At 37.3% G+C, this 14,621-nt stretch overlaps 1 long non-coding RNA gene across 1 annotated transcript; it reads left to right on the top strand.

The window, feature by feature from the left end:
• Nucleotides 1-2,130: 2,130 nt before the first annotated feature.
• LOC128383899 (uncharacterized) lies at nt 2,131-3,048 on the top strand. Its single transcript, XR_008323987.1, has 3 exons — nt 2,131-2,170; nt 2,698-2,753; nt 2,995-3,048. It is a non-coding gene; the product is annotated as an uncharacterized LOC128383899 (long non-coding RNA).
• The last annotated feature ends 11,573 nt before the right edge of the window (nt 3,049-14,621 follow it).

The raw sequence follows: 14,621 nt of genomic DNA on the forward strand, positions 1-14,621 counted from the left end.
GGCCAAAAGGGACAGAATTTCCTTATTATTATAGCCGATTCTGAAGTACCGCTTAATCAACGCGTCTGTAGAGGCAGCCATGCCATGGCCTACTTTGATATTTCCTAAATGTAGCCTATTTATTTTTATGCCTGACTTTTTTTTTTTGTACCGGATTTTTTTTTTGGGGGACAGATTTTTTCTTTTTTGTGCCGGATTTTTTTTTTTTTGGGCTGATTTTTTTTTTTTTTTTTTGCCTGCTTTTCCCCCCTTTTGCCGGATTTTTTTTTTTTTCGCTGGCTTTTTTTTTTTTTTTTTTGGCTGGCCCTAATACTCCTTCGTAAAAATGTGCTTTCTCAACTTCAAAATTTGGATTTGAGGGGGCAAGACATTTATTTAAGGGGGCTCTGCCCCCTCTTGCCCCTGCGTGGAGCCGGCCACAAATCAGATTCTGGCAGACGATCACTTTTTGGCACGACACAGGTGTCGTCGTGCCAAGATAGTTAGCCCCGATAGAATTTGTATCCCCTGGCCGCGGGAGCGCGCATACACTCAGGGAGCTGCGTTTCTTCGCTTCGGTTTATCAACAATGTTTTTATTCTGCTGTATGCTACTACGTGTTAACGTAAATTTATACTATTCAGTGTTCTACATTGACAATGTCGTATCTTTTTCCTCCTATTATCTGACAGTGGTATTTAACCACGTAGGCTAGACGATTACTTAAACTGTGAAGTCAAGATCACATTGACTCGAAATGTAGGCTACATTAAACCACAAAGGTAATAAAAGGGATTATAAACCGTCTATATGAAGTCTTACCTTTGCTGTTTGTTTCCTGATGAGACTGAAAAAAGTCCCAAAGTCAAAGTTCTCTTGTCCTTCTTTAAATCCTGAAGAGCTTTCATTGATATGCGGATAAACGTAATGTTAAACTCGATCACAACAGGACTTCCTGCTTCAGCGTTGATTCTGCTATATATTGCACCATGCCGGGTCAAGTCCCGCCCTATACTGCCTGTGATTGGCTTATCCTATTGTTGTCCTGATCCTAACCAATCGGAATCCTCATTTCTAAACGACAACGACGACTAAGACTTGCGTCTCCGTCATAAACAATAAATGAAGCTCTCCATAAAAGGATTTAAACGTCATATCTGTGTGCAGCCAATAGAGGAGAGGCGGAAGTATGGGCTATTGGCTCTAAGGAAGAGCATAATGCTGCACATGAACGTGATTTTGTTTTACTACAGTGCACTCAACTTGAGTCAATGTGCAACATGTCTTCTTCTATAATAGCAATGGAGACAGTAAGGAGTTTTGGAGAGAGGGTAAGACAAATATATCAACAGTTTGCTAGAATAGTTAAAAACTGACCTGAATGAGTGATACAGCTTATTTGACTAAAGTGATTAAAATACCTAACATTGTTTTCATTTGGAAGGTCTGGAGAGAAATGACAATTCGTAACTAAAGCATGTTTCTAATATCCAAAATTCTATATCTAATCCTTTTACTAACCTGTTAATGTATATTATCTCCATATATGCAAAGCCAATGCTGTATCGTCTTAGTTTAACAGAGGAATATAAAAAAAAGACATAAAACATATACAGACAGTTTAAATGCATGTGGTAAGAGAAGTTCCATGCCAAACAAGTTACTGACTGCATGCTTTACTGCAGTATTCATCAAAATAGCCGAATATTATTCAGGAACAATAGTATCACTTTTTATCTTGAGTGAAAGTTGATGTCTCAGTCCTGTATCATGTACATGAGGGTGTTGAGGTCTCAGTCTCAGCATGGACAGTTTGCAGGCTGAAGTTACAACAGATTCTCAAAACACAAGTGCAGTCTGCAGCAGCCGAAGCTGGAAAGCCACTGAGACTCCTGCTGATGATATAAATGTAAAAACAGTAACAGCAGATAGTCTACTATGGACTGGTCATCGAGGCACATCATGCGGAAACGTTCGTGCTGCTGAGGATGAGGAATACCTCAGAGACTCACCGTTACGCTCTCAACGCTATCAACAGTTTTGTCAGTGCAAAATGAAACTCACTGTGACCGGTTTTTAATGTCAAACATGTCTGAATTAGTTTTTTTCCTGAAGTCGGAGCTCGTCCAACACTCTGATCTGATCTGCTCCTTTGGCTCCGTCATTTAGTCTATTGATAACCGACATGAAGGTTAATGTGTGTGATCGATCTTACAGAAAGTTGTTTTTGATTCATTTAATCCTGTCATAGAGAAACCAACAAAGTAAACTGAACGCTGTATTTAGAGTTACTTAGCTACCTCGATCAGTTTATTAAAAATCAGACGAGTCATTCTGCATCATGAGTAGTTTCTACATTTGACACTTAAATTTAAAACTATATACAGTGTATCTACATATTTGTATAGATTAGTTAGTTTCACTTTGATGTGCAGCTGCTGTGACAAACTTTCACTGTTCAAAATAGAATAATGGCGCCATCTTGTGACAGAAATACATCATTGCACTGAAGGTTTTTAAACGTTAAATGTATTCAGAAAAAAATTGTATGTTGTTGTCATTTATTGTTGAAATTACTAATATATCTGTGGTTGTAGTCCACATTGTGTCTGACAGGAGAATCAAGGTTTGATATTTTAGATTTTCCTTCTCACACCTGTGATGACTGAACTTTGACCTCATGTGTTCATGACTCCTCTCCTCTGTCTCCTCTCACAGGGAGAAGATGATCTGCAGGATCCTTCTGCTCATCAGCCTGACCTCCTGTGTCTCTGGTTAGTTTACATCCTCACTTCATCATCCAAAAAGAGAAAAGTCAAAAGATTTGATGACTTTAGTTGTAAAATATATCAATGAAAACATCAACAGAACTATTAAAGCCAGTAGAAACTCTTCATTACAGTTGGGAAGATGATCTATATTCAATTGTTGCTTAGATTGTATTTATTATTGGTATCAAGCATGATCTTTTTACTGGTGTATTTTAAACACTTTCCCTCTCTGTCTCCTCAACAGGAACATTTGAAGTGAAAGTGAAACAGAGCTCCTATCAGGCAGAGGAGAACCACAACATCACACTGGAATGGACGTTTCCAATCAAACCTGACAGTTCCTCCACCTCACTGAACATCTACTGTCAACTGATCACTGATCACAAGGACCCAGTCCTGTATCATGTATATGAGGGTGTTGAGGTCCCAGAGTCTCAGGATGAACAGTTTGCAGGACGAGTTCAGAGTGACAAAGACGCCCTCAGAGAAGGACGAATCAGACTTCATGTGTCCAGACTCAGGACTAATGACTCGGGTTGGTACAAGTGTGAGGTGCTATCAGATGATGGTACAAGCTCTGACAGATGCCACCTCAATGTCACTGGTGAGATGATTCAGTAAAACTCAGAAAGTCTTTTTAATGCATGTTATCAGTGATGTACAGACTGGACTGCTAAACTTTATGAGTGTGGTTGCACTCAGCAGACACTGTGTTGTTACAAATATGCTGTATGCGGACACAAACATCACCAAGTTCAAACCCAAACAGTCAAGATTTGAATTCTGGACATGAACAGTGTGAAGTGTCACACAGTAGTAGGGAGAGTTGAATGTTGGGATTACAAAATTTATAAATTTTAAATAAAAGAACAATTATTATTATTTTTATGTCCTTTGCAGCAGCTGTTGATCAGCCCAAACCTCAGAAACCTACTGAGAGACAACAACATGAGAGTCGGGTAAGGATCGGCCTCTATGTTGGACTGACAGGAGCCGGACTCACTGTCTGTGCTGGACTCTGCTTTCTTACTTTAAAAAAAGTTTTTATTCAGTCCTGTGGTGGATTTTTTTAAAACGGACAACTCATCAGACATATCAGAGGAAACAATTTGATATGCAACGCAAACAAAACAAGACTGTTATAATTTAGGTTCATCCCAAAGACACAGAACACACTAGTTTCCCATTGGCTGGCAGGTAACCATAGCAACTACCTTGATGCTTCACACACTTAAATTACAAACTGTAATAATGATTAAAACACATCCTGCTTTTATTTTCTCCAGTTAGTGGCTATGGTGTCAGGGCCATAACGAACAACTGATATACAACAATAATGGACTCAATGGAGGAAACAATGTTCTTCATCTTTACCTCGTTCATCATTTTGATATCAGGACTCCTGGTTGAGCTTAGTTAGATCTGAGATGTGCACTGTTTTCACTTTATCGAAATAATGCTGAGAAGCTTTAGGTATTAAGTACTGGTGTTAAGAGCCTTCAGAGCTGCTGGTTCTCATGTGTTATGTTCACTTTCATCAAACTGTAGCAGCACACAGGAAGTGATGCATCTGTTTACAATGACCACAACAATCTTTCCAGCGTTCTTCATGTATTAGTGGATCCACAATCATCTGCTCCAGGCAGCATGATTATGTTATGATCTAACATCATGAAAACTGTCAAACTGTGTGTTATTCATTTATCATATATTAAAGTGTGACTTGTGTTTATTTATATATTGGAATATATTACATGAAGATATGTAAGTTTTTCTAAATAAACTGAATGTGCTTGGCTGTGGCTCAAGAGGTAGAGCGGTCGTCATTGGAAGATTGGTGGTTCGATTCCCGGCTCCTCCAGTCCACATGTCGATGTGTGTGGCAAGACACTTAACCCCAAATTGCTCCCGTTGCGTCAACGGTGTATAAATGATGATTTCCCCTGATGAGCAGGTTGGCACCCTGCGTGGTAGCTCCTGCCATCAGTGTGTGAATGGGTGAATGAGATGTAATGTAAAGAGTGGTCGTAAAGACTTGAAAGGCACTATATAAGTACAGTCCATTAAACTCTAAACGAATTTCATTATACGTGTGAATTGTGTTTCATTTTCACCATGACTGAACAGGCTTTTATTCTTTTATTTTTTACTTTTCATTGTCCTTTCTTATAATGTCTCTGTTCATCTTTTCTTATCACATCTGTTGCTGTGTTTCTATTAGTGCTGAAGATCAGAAGATTAAGAATCCATCCAGGAGCCATGTATTTGATTTGTTTTAAATGTAATGCTCCTCTCAAACACTAGGGGGTGTGTAGGTGTTGATGATGGAGAGAAGGAAACTGACTGTACTCTGATGTATGTTCAGCTGTATTTGTTTTAACTTTGTGTAAAAACTTCATGAAAAGTGACAGAAAAAGGACATTGGTAAGAAAATAAAAGTGTTATATCTGAAAGATTGGAAAGGACTGAATATAGTTTCTGAGTACACTTTCAAACAATTAAACCCATAATCAGCCAGTAGCAGCTAAAGTGTAGGATTTAGTCTCTACAGTCTGAGTGTGTCTAAAGTGTGAAGAACACAAAGAACAGTTGCTGTATAGACATCTGCTGGACTTTATTCTGGCCTTCATAAGAAAATCAGGTCTTCTACATGTTTACTAAACAAGGTTCCCAGAGGACTGACTCATTGAAACATTTAGAGGTCATTAAGATAAAGTTCCAAAACAAATTAACAAAACAGAGATCCAAGCATTAAACATCTGTTACATCTAAAACACAAAAAACCCAGGAAGATACATTTTCATTTAACTATAAAGTGCATGGAATAATGAAAAAGTGCAAAGAAACCATTTGAAAAGCAGAGATTACTAAAAAGAAAGTACCTTTTAACAAATTATTGCACAAATGATATTTTTACAAAAAAATGAACGTCAGGTTAAAACAGCAGTAAATTTAAACTTTAACTGTTGAACATGTTTGTTTTAACCCCCAGACTGCTGCCAGTTTCATTTACTTCACAATGAAAATCCAATGAAGTGATGCAGTTTACTGAGGATTTAGAAGGACATTATTGCTTGTTAAAGTCATGTTTCACTCTTTAGATCTCCACTGCAGTGATTAGGATAAACATATAAAAGTGTTGCAGCACAGGTTAAATTAATATGGAAATCAGTGTGCAGATTTGTAGCTTATTTGTGGTGGTATTTTTTAAAACATGGTTTGATTAATGTTTCATTGTATTGCAATTTAACATTGTAAAACTGAATGTGTTTATGGCGACTTTGTTATTCGCAATGTGTTCACTATTTTAGTGACTTATGGCTATTTTCAGAAGCCAATCTGAATCTTCTTAATATTAAACAATAAAAAAAACTCTAATGATCCTCTTAGATAAAGGGGATCTTCCAGACAGACCTTGTTAGTCTTTATGTGTCTGATCAGATGTTGATCTCTCCACTCTCCTCCTGCTGGGTTTGCTCAGGTGAAAAGGTCAGAGGTCAGGTTGGATGTGCAGAGAAAAAATAGCTTCATGGACACAGAAAGTAAAAAAGAAGAAATGACAGAAGCCTGCTCTCTGAGAAACTCAACTTCTATACTGCTAGATGTTTTTTGTCTGATCATTAGATTAAAACAAAGTCTGAAGGCAAAACAGAATCCAGCTCAGACAGAGAATACAGCTGCTATGAGGACCCCGACTTCCCCAACTCTGAGTTTTGGGCTGATCAACAGCTGCTGTAAAGAACAGAAAAATAAGAATAATTGTAATTGTACTCTACAAATTCTGTTATCCCAACTTCCAACTCTCCTACTTGTGACACTTGTTTGTGTCCACATACAGCATATTTTTAACAACACAGTGTCTGCTGAGTGCAACCACACTCATAAAGTTTACCAGTCAAGTCTGTACATCACTGATAACATGCATTAAAAAGCTTTCTGAGTTTTACTGAATCATCTTACCAGTGACATTGAGGTGGCATCTGTCAGAGCTCACACCATCATCTGTTTTAACTTCACATACATACAGACCCGAGTCACTAGTCCTGAGTCTGGACACATGGAGTCTGATTCGTCCTTCTTTGAGGGCGTCTTTGTCACTCTGAACTCGTCCTGCAAATTGTTCATCCTGAGACTCTGGGACTTCAACACCCTCATGTACATGATACAGGACTGGGTCACTGTGATCAGTGAACAGTTCACAGTAGATACTCAGTGAGGTGGAGGAACTGTCAGGTTTGGTTGTAAACGTCCATCCCATTGTGATGTTGTGGTTCTCCTCTGCCTGATAGGAGCTCTGAGTCACTTTCACTTCAAATGGTCCTTTTGAGGAGACAGAGAGGGAAAGTGAGGACCAGACAAACTGAGAAATGAAGCTGCAAAACTAAAGAGTTCAGAGATGCTGCTGTATGGAAAAATTGATGCATGATACAATAGTGAATGAAATATGAGCTGCAGTTGAATAAAGAACACTTACCCCAATTGCAACAAGATGAAGTTCATAAAATCTGTTTGTGAGGCTGAAAATGTATTTCATTATTTATATTCACAGATATTAAAGTAAATTAGTAAACTAACCAGAGACACAGGAGGTCAGGCTGATGAGCAGAAGGATCCTGCAGATCATCTTCTCCCTGTGAGAGGAGACAGAGGAGAGGAGTCATGAACACATGAGGTCAAAGTTCAGTCATCACAGGTGTGAGAAGGAAAATCTACAACATCAAACTTCGATTCTCATCTCAGACACAATATGGACTACAACCACAGAAACATTAATCATTTCTATTATTAATTACAGAAATGTACAGTTTTCCTCTGAATACATTGAATATTTGAAATAGTTTCTATTGCAGTCATGTATTTTTGTCTTAAGATGGCACCAAAAAAACATTAAAGTGAAACTAACACATATCTACAAACATGCATCAAACATGTATCAAATATTTGATACAATAAAATAGAACTTTGAGCATTTTAATAATGTTTCATGTCTCTACGCCAACAATGATGAAATAACCTTTATGTGGGTCAGCACAGTAGGTTATCCTCAAGTTTGTGTGTATCAGAGAGAGCAATACATGAGTCATATGATCAACGTCTAAATAGAGAGCTAGAATCACATCAAACTCCTAAGATCTTTTCTGAGTCTTGTTCATATCTTGAAAGCTCAACTCTGAAGTAACTCCTTTCACTAAGCAGCTGTGTTTTACAGACAGATGTTTTATGCATATAAACAGCTACTTATCTTCTTAAAACATGTTCAGTTGAAATCTAACAAACAGGTGTGTCGTGGTGTGATTTGTATACTTGAATGACGGGAAATAATTTAATCTGAATGTTAGAATAAAGCACAAGACAAAATATATAATATAATGATACACTAAATTGCTTAACAAGGATAAGAATAAATCAATGTTGGGCTGAGTTCCCAGCATGCCTTGAGACAATGTGTTTACAGACATAAGTTAAAATAAATATGTTGTAAATCACCACAGATGTTATCTGATACACAGTTATCAGTGCTGCTGTTCTTTACTAACTCTACAATGTTTCTAGTAGTTTACATATTGCCATTATAGAAGAAGGCATGTTGTACCATGACTAAAAAAGGTGCACAGTCATTTAGACACCCTGTATTTTTCAAATATCACACAAAACCACTCATGCAGAAAGTCAGATACAAAAGATAGACCTCCTTAACTGTAGCTTCATTTCACCCAGCACACATAACATAGAAGTGTTGCTGAAGTATAACACAGTCACATGATGTTTCTCTCACATTTCCGGCCACTGTGACCCTGATGTGACCGAGCTGCACTTCCCATAACACAAGTGTAAGACTACGTGCTCTCCCAACATGTAAACAACCACACATGCTATCTTAATAAGCATAGCACTCTGAACATGTATCATTTCATATTATTTCTGACAGAAAGAGACTGTGATGATGGGCAGTGGTAGAAAATAAATATGTAAATTTCTTCCACCACTGATGATGGGTTACATAAATCCTCCATATGAAGTCTTACCTTTGCTGTTTGTTTCATTCCCTGATGAGACTGAAGAAAGTCCAGAACGAAGAAGAAGTTCTCTTGTCCCTGCTTAAATCCTGAAGAGCTTTCATTAATATACGACAGAATAGCCTATGTATTGAAGGGTTTATTTGAGTCGTTTACAACAAACAATTTTAGCGTTATTGCCAAAAGTGCACACAGCAACAGGGTTATAACTTCTTTATTTTGTTTCTGGCAAGTGTTTCCAATTGGCTAAAGGGGGAGAGGGAACTCTCCAGCGCTGCTCTGATTGGCAAAGAGCGCAATTGGGGGCGGTACCGACCACAGACACATCGGTATATAAACCTCTAAACCTGTCAATGTCCGCATATGTTTCAAGAAGACTATGACTTCGCTGTGGAAGGATTTAATGTGACTTTCGTGTTGGAATAACTTTACTGGTCCGTTTTTTAACTGTTTCGCTCTGTCTTCTTCTGCTTAATGTTTAAATGTAGAAGGTTAGTGGAAGCGGAGTGGGGGTTTTCTGGAGCTGCATGTCAACTTTCTCATTTGCGCCTTTCAAAGTTAGAAACTCACTGTACTGAGATCTGCAGCAGTTGAAGCTGGAAAGCTGCTGAGACTCCTAATAGTAATAATAATAATAATAATAATGATGTCTGTGAGATAAACTGACTCTGAAACAGCTACAGCATGGAAGGAGACTGGGCGGATGCAGCTGCTCATTTAATCTGATATAACAGAAGGGAACTGATGTAGGTTTCATGTCTCTGCAAAAAACCACAACGTTAGCTGCACATTTTCTGCAACGTGATGTTCAACCACTCTGTTTATTCTTAACACGTCTCACATGTTCCGCTTCAGCAGCTCTGTCACTTTTGTTATGACAGCTGACTTCTGTCCTCTTGTGCATTGAGACACTTACCTTACCTCTCTTCTTTATCTGCAGCTCATCAACTCAGAGCTGCTGTCTTCTGAGTCTGCTATTGATTCAGAATGAAGACATTAAAGGTAATGAGTGTGTGTTTTATATTTATAATTCAATCATGTTATTTATTAAACAACAAGGTGGACTATACTAAAACAGCCTGTTCTTGATCATCACTTCGACCTGTTTATTCGAATTCACTCTGAAAGGAGTCATTCTGCATCATGGCTAGTTTATACAGATGCAACAACTTTGAGACTTATTATCACTCAGTAACATCTGAGTCTCTCTAATCACTGTAGTAGATTTTAGAGACCTGGTTTTACATATGAGCATATGCATATGCTTAGATTATTTAGACTGAAATTGAAAAATGGTGAAGGAAGACCTGATTGACAGCAGATCAAAAAAGCAAATAAACTAGAATTGACTCACCACAGACATTTGACATTTGGTGTACAGGGGAACTTCTGCTCTGAAAAAAATTATAAGGGGTTTATTTGTATGGATTTGTTAGTTTCGCTTTCACCGTTGAAAGAGATATTGAAGAGATATTTGGCGCCATCTTGTGACGGAAATAAACAACATGTTAAATATATACAATAGAAATGACCAATGTGTCTGTGGTTGTAGTCCACATTGTTTCTGACATCAGAATTAAGGTTTGAAGTTGTAGATTTTATGTTTAATTCTTGATAATTTTTTATTAATAATTGTATCATGCATGGCCTTTTCCATACTGCAGACTTTGTTTTACTAAATCTCCTAATGAACCAGAAAACATGCAGCAGTATAGAAGTTGTGTTTCTCAGAGAGCAGACTTCTGTCACTGCCTCTTTTTACTTTCTGTGTCCATGAAGCTGATTTTTCTTACACATCCAACATGACCTCTGACCTTTTCAGCTGAGAGAACCCAGCAGGATGGGATTGTGAGAGAGGAGATCAACATCTAATCAGACTCATCGAGATTAACAAGTCTGCAGGATCCCCTTTATCTAAGAGAGTCATGAGGGTCCCCTTTATCTAAGAGAGTCATTAGAGTTGTTGTTTGATATTGAAATAGTAAAATAAGCTATTGCAGCATTAATTATTGACAACAGTATTACCAAACATGAAGACTTTACTGAGTTGGTTCAACTGTTATCAATCATCAGTCTGACAGAGAATCCATCAGAATTATAAGAAAACTATATCATAGTTATTATTATGTGTACGTATTGTAAATAAATCTATTTGTATGAGAGAAGTTGTTGTGACTTTTCTTTGCATCTTTTGATATCAGAATCATCAAATTTCACAAGAACAACGTTCAGAAACAACAAAATAATGATAATAAACTTTATTGATTCTAAAAACAGTTACTGCTTTACAAGCTGCATCAATACCAAGAATATAAAAAGATTTGGACAAGAGGTGTGTTCAAGTATTTTACTTGTATCAGTTTTTAAATTGTGAAGAATACAAATGTCATTCAAATATTGACATCAGTGAGAGATAGGAGAACACACTGATGAGCAGAACTCACACTATAACCACAAAAACCAAACAGACACTTCTCTGATCAAAGTCGTGACTGTGAGGATGAAATCAACCACACCTGAGCAGAGAAGAGGATAACTGACAGTAACTAATATCTGTGAGTCTGTCTTCACATGAATTATCTTGTTTCCTTTCAGCAGTTTGGACCCAGATTGTAAGAAGTGAGTCAGGATCTGAAAATCTGTCTCTGCTGCCAAAGTCCATTCACATCTGGAGCAGTTTGGATGGGGGTGTAACTTAAATCAGCTCACTTAGTAAATAAATCCATATTGGCTGCAAATAAATTAAAGTTTGTACATAAAAAATAAATCAATACAAATTTTAGTTTTGGATACTTTGAGTAATAAGACAACTAACAGATTGTGGCTGTTAAAGACCAGAGGAGGCAGAACATGTGACATTAAGACATTTCAGTAAAAAAGTAAGTAGTCATTTGACACTGAAGCTTGTTAAATGATTAACTGCAGGTTTCACTTTTGCTGAAACATGTTTAAACACTCAAAGCTGCTTTTAAATATTTTGCTTTTGTTTTTGAGATGTGTGATAGGTTCATTTTGTGATCAAAGGTCATCGCTGCTGAGCTGTCCGTCTTTTATCACCTGTACACCTTCAGAGTCAGAAAACAGGCAGGGAAACATCACTGCAGATCCTTCACGCCTTGAACTCAACCTGTTTCAACTTCTCCCCACTAGGTGGTGCTTCAGAGCCCTGTTCACTAAAACCAGCAGACACAGAAGCAGTTTCTTCTCCCTCACACTTATAAACTGACCATAGCACAGTGCAATAATCCTGGAAGACTAACTCTCTCGTTAAGTCTTAATTAAATATCCTCTGAGTGAAACAAAATGAAACGTGAAAGATTTTAGCTTTTGAGACCTGAACTTGTTGAAATACACTTTGACTCAGTTGACTGCAGTTGCACAGCTGGGATGTTCAGTTCAGACAGGAAGTATTTGGACAGTCACACGTTTGTTTTTCACGCACTGGATACTACATTAAAGTGCAGAGTCTCAGCTTTAATTTGAGGGGTTTAAATCAATATTGAAAAAGCTGTTTGGGAGATTTCGGTCTTTACAAACATGGTACCAAAAGTTCAGGGGTTCAAAAGTAAATGGACACTTTCTTGGGTGTCGTTTCAATGTTAGATCATCACAAAAGAGCTCACAGGTGAAGTTGTGTATCAATTAGGGCAGCTTTATTCATAGTGCATTTTATACTTTAAAGTGTAACCTTACAAGATGGACAACAAGACACAAAAGAGTCATAACTTCTGTCATATAAATAATGATTAATTTAAAAATGTTCACCTTAAATATATGAGACACATTATTTATAATAGGAGTTGGAGCTGTTCATTAACACATAGCAGCAGGGACAGTCCTCATGACCGTCAGATAAGTCACACAGCTGAATCAGACAGGTGAGGTCTTCTCTCAGATAAAGCTGGTGAATGTAGTTTTTAACAAAGCAGCAGGATGAGTCACATGACAAGAAATTGAGGTAGCCACACTGCTCAGAAGGTGACTGTTTGATGTCTTTTTATGTAACTTTTCTAAAAATATGTATACACACTGCTGCATCTACGTTTTCTGTCTCATGTGCCACTGTATGTTCTCTTCCATCAAAATGGAAGACAAAGCAAAGTCCAGCAGAGACAGAGAATACAGCTGCTTTGAGGACCCCGACTTCCCTGACTCTGAGTTTTGGACTGATCAACAGCTGCTGTAAAGGAGAGAGAAATAATGATAATAATTGTATTTGTATTCCACAAATTCTGTTATCCCAACATTCAACTCTCCTACTTCACACTGTTCATGTCCAAAATTCATATCTGGACTGTTTGGGTTTGAACTTGGTGATGTTTGTGTCCACATACAACAACACAGTGTCTGCTGAGTTCAACCACACTCATAAAGTTTATCAGTCCAGTCTGTACATCACTGATAACATGCATTAAAAAGACTTTCTGAGTTTTACTGAATCATCTTACCAGTGACATTGAGGTTGCATCTATCAGAGCTGTGACCATCATCTGTTTTCACTTCACAGTCGTACAGACCTGAGTCTTCATTCCTGAGTCTGGACACATGAAGTCTGATTCGTCCTTCTCTGAGGGCATCTTTGTCACTCTGAACTCGTCCTGCAAACTGTTCATCCTGAGACTCTGGGGCCTCAACACCCTCATGTACATGATACAGGACTGGGTCACTGTGATCAGTGAACAGTTGACAGTAGATGTTCAGTGAGGTGGAGGAACTGTCAGGTTTGGTTGTAAACATCCATCCCAGTGTGATGTTGTGGTTCTCCTCTGCCTGATAGGAACTCTGTGTCACTTTCACTTCAAATGTTCCTATTGAGGAGACAGAGAGGGAAAGTCTTTAAAGTACACCAGTAAAAAGGTCATGCTTGATACCAATAATAAATACAATCTAAACAATAATTGAATAAAGATCATCTTCTCAGCTGTAATGAAGAGTTTCTCACTTTAATAGTTCTGTTGATGTTTCCACTGATATATTTTACAACTTTTCTCTTTTTGGATGATGAAGTGAGGATGTAAACTAACCAGAGACACAGGAGGTCAGGCTGATGAGCAGAAGGATCCTGCAGATCATCTTCTCCCTGTGAGAGGAGACAGAGGAGAGGAGTCATGAACACATGAGGTCAAAGTTCAGTCATCACAGGTGTGAGAAGGAAAATCTACAACTGTACACCTTAAACTGTACTATTACAGAAAGCACAATTTCATTTACAGTTATGTTCATGATTTAATTTATGTTTTGAAGCATATACTAATGAACATCTAAATGAGACCTAAGAATGCCAGACTATAGCTACCAGCGGACCGTCCTAAAATCACAGACCTTTGATCACCAAAATCTGATCAGTTCATTCTTAAATCCAGTGGAAGTTGATACAAAATTTGAAGCAATTCTGTTGAGGTGTCCCTGAAATATCACGTTAACAAGAATAGGCGGGACTTATTACCGTCTTTTATATATATATATATATATATATATATATATATATATATATACATATACATATATATACACACACATATATATATATATATATACATATATATACATATATACACACATATATATATATATATACATATATATACACACATATATATATACATATATATATATATATATATATATATATATACATATTATATATATATATATATATATATATATATACATATATATATATACACACATATATAGTTTTCTTTTTTTAAATAAACACCTCCTCTGTAATAGTAGTCATCCATGCACCATGTGTTTAAACCAGGTGATTATTTCTTTGACTTAGCCTCTTTTATAAGAAGTAAAATGAAGGAATTTATAGTGCTGAAAAAAAATCTAGCCTTTAATACAACCA

The sequence above is a fragment of the Scomber japonicus genome, chromosome 22 (assembly GCF_027409825.1).
Source record: "Scomber japonicus isolate fScoJap1 chromosome 22, fScoJap1.pri, whole genome shotgun sequence".
NCBI classification, from domain to species: domain Eukaryota; kingdom Metazoa; phylum Chordata; class Actinopteri; order Scombriformes; family Scombridae; genus Scomber; species Scomber japonicus.